Below are 3,103 nucleotides of genomic sequence, written 5' to 3'. Positions count from 1 at the left end.
TTGAGACGGCCCTGTGTAGACGTGGGCAGTTACCACATCTGCACGTTGTGCAGGTGTGATTTTCAACAAGTTGAATGCAAGCTTAGATATTTGAATTAACAAAAAATAATAATATTTGAGGTTGCCCCTTTGGAATGTGGTGTAATGATAAAATCATCAAATGACAAATAAGAAGATCAAAATTTGAACCCTAACAATTCTAGAGATCATCCTCTAAGTGTGTATAAATTATGCCTCAAATTTATTTGATAAACAAATCAGGAAGAAAGACTGTCTACCTCTAAGATTAGTCTAATAAACCTCAAACATTTGAATTACAAAATAAAAAGTGTTATTTGAGGCTACATCATGGATATAAAGACTAGGCAAATTAGGGATGTTGTAGAGAGGCTTTACTTCTATCCATCTATGACTTACCATCTGAATTCAATAAATTAATGTGGACTATAAAATGCAAAGTCCCAAAAGGTGCACTTATGCCTTGTTTACTTCAAGGTAAATCCATGATAGATCGAAGAAGGAATCAAAGATGGGAAAAAAACTAAAAGAAAAAGAAGAAGAATAGGAGAGAAAAAGTTGAAAAATTCAATGGACTTTGACGAGTTTGCGGTAGCTCATGGTTAGGGATGGATCCAGAAATTAGATGTGGACTGGACTTTGGATATAAAAGGGATGAACTTTAATGGGTTAAGTAAATAACTTCCTTAGATACTTGTTGAGTCCCTACACATAACTGAAGGGACAAAGACTATTTGTTTCTAAGATTGTAAATGAATCGAATGTTCATAAGCAAGTTTGGTGTTCGATTTGGTAAAAACTTGTTTATATTTGTTTAATACACACAAGATCAATTAAATAAACAAACCTATACGATTCGTTAAACTAAAATGTTCATGAAAAATGAATATTCATGAATAATGTTGATGAATAATATTTATGAACCATGTTCATTAATAAGATTCTTATCAATATACTAAATAAATAAGAAAATTTTTAAAATGAATAAATAAATTTGAATTATCAAAATCAATGACCAATCAAATAAGTAAAAATTTTAAATAATCTTGAACCAAGCTCCAACCAAGTTTGAATCAAGCTCAAACTCATAACAAATAAATCAAGCTAAGCTTGAATAATCACTTCAATGACTTGGTTTATTTTAGACATGACTTGGTTTGACTCGGTGGTTATTTTATCAAACAAACTTAGATACTTTAAAATTTAATTCGACTTGACTTGTTTACAACTCTACATCTTTCTAACTATAATTTGTGCTAACTATAATTTGTGCTTTGTCAATGATATTTTTCAAGCAAACTTCTAATTGGTTCGTAGAAGCTCAGTGATAAACTGCATAGCAAGAATTTTTTCCCTTAATTATACTTTTTTTTTTTTTGGACAGGATTAGAGTCCAAGACAGCTATGAGGTAGATCCATGAGGGTTGCATTGTGAAACCTCATAGATGCAAGCGCCGCCAATATGCACATAAAAAATTGTTTTGCTCGATTTTGAGCACATATAAAATACTTATCTTAACCCAAATTAATAGCTAAGATCAAACCAGAGTCGATCGGACGGCTGAAAACGGCTCGCCATGGGTTCCTAATTTCGGGCGATCGGACTTGAAGATAACGTTGAGCTGCTTTTGCTCGTTTTCCCATCGCCGGACTTATGCTCTCATGCCTCGCTTTCTCCCTCGATTCCTCGCCCTTCAGCGTCTCCTTCTCCGGCACCGACCACGCCGACAATGTTCTCTCCATCCGTCTCCTCAGTCGGCGAACGACCGCCACTACCTTGGCACAAGCCAAGCAGGCCCACGCTCGCATCCTCCGCTCCGGCCTGTCTTATGACCCCTCCGTCCTCCCGTCCCTTCTCCGTCTATACTCCTCTCACCGTAGCTTCGACCTTGCAGCTCGCCTCCTAGCTTCCTTCCCCAAACCCGCCCACCATCGCCTGGAATCTCCTCATCCGCGCCCTCACCAGTGGGGGCGGCCCCCTTGACGCCCTCCTCCTCTTCGACCACATGCTCGCCCGCGGCGTCCCGCCCTGATAAGTTCACCTTCCCCTTTCGTCGTCACGGCGTGTTCGATTATCGCCGACCTGGACAAGGGCAAGGAGGTCCATGCCTCTGCGATCAAGTCCGGGTTCTCCCGAGATCCATTCCTGCAGAATTGCCTGATCCACTTCTACTTCCGCTGCGGCAAACCCGTCGACGCGAGAAAAGTGTTCGACAGAATGCCCGTCAGGAGCGTCGTGTCGTGGACCGCTCTGCTCTCCGGACTCGTGGCCTGCGGCGAGATAGAGGACGCCAGGGCTGTCTTCGAGGCCATGCCGGCTCGCAACGTGGTGAGTTGGACGGCGATGATCGATTGCTACGCGAGGAACGGGCGCCCCGACGAGGCGTTCCGCTTGTTCCGAAGGATGCAGGAGGAGGACGTGCGACCGAACGATTTCACCATCGTTGCGCTCGACCAGCTTGCAAGGATCTCGGGAGCCTGAAGCTGTGCCGACGGGTGCACTAATTCGCCAAAAAGAACGGCGGGCTCGACAAATCGGTCTACATCGGCACCGCGCTCGTAGATGCGTACAGCAATTGTGGCAGCTTGGAGGACGCACAGAGAGTGTTCGACCAAATGCCAGCGAAGAGCTTGGCGACGTGGAACTCCATGATCACTAGCTTGGGAGTTCACGGGCAGGGAACTCGCGCCCTGGCTCTTTTCGAGACGATGCAGCGCTCAAATCTGCAGCCCGACGGAATAACCTTCGTCGGCGTCTTGAGCGCCTGCGCAAGGAAAGGCCTGGTGGCGGAAGGCCTGGAGTTCTTTGGGGCCATGGTCGAACGATACGGCATCGACCCCTGCGGCGAGCATTATGCCTGTCTCCTTCGCCTTTTGGACTGCGCCGATGAGTCGGATGAGGTGAAGGAAATGGTGAACGATTTGATAGTGAAGCTTGATGTCGAACAGAGGCAGATGCTCATCGAACCTCCCAAAAAATGGTGGCACGAGGTCTGTTAAATAATTAATTAACGATTTAATTGTTTTTTAAAATATCTTTTTGATCCGATGATGCTTCTGTCGAAAATCTCTCCATAATCTCTTT

The 3,103-nt window shown here is 44.1% G+C and overlaps 1 pseudogene; it reads left to right on the top strand.

Moving 5' to 3' along the window:
• Positions 1-1,672: 1,672 nt before the first annotated feature.
• LOC141818856 (pentatricopeptide repeat-containing protein At3g26630, chloroplastic-like) lies at positions 1,673-3,009 on the top strand (annotated as a pseudogene).
• The last annotated feature ends 94 nt before the right edge of the window (positions 3,010-3,103 follow it).

This window comes from Curcuma longa, unplaced genomic scaffold (genome assembly GCF_044706935.1).
Source record: "Curcuma longa cultivar G26 ecotype Majalengka, Jawa Barat unplaced genomic scaffold, ITB_CL_G26_1.1 contig_26254, whole genome shotgun sequence".
Taxonomy (NCBI): Eukaryota; Viridiplantae; Streptophyta; class Magnoliopsida; order Zingiberales; family Zingiberaceae; genus Curcuma; species Curcuma longa.
Note: the sequence above shows the minus strand (reverse complement) of the source record. Positions and strands in the feature narration are given on the sequence as shown.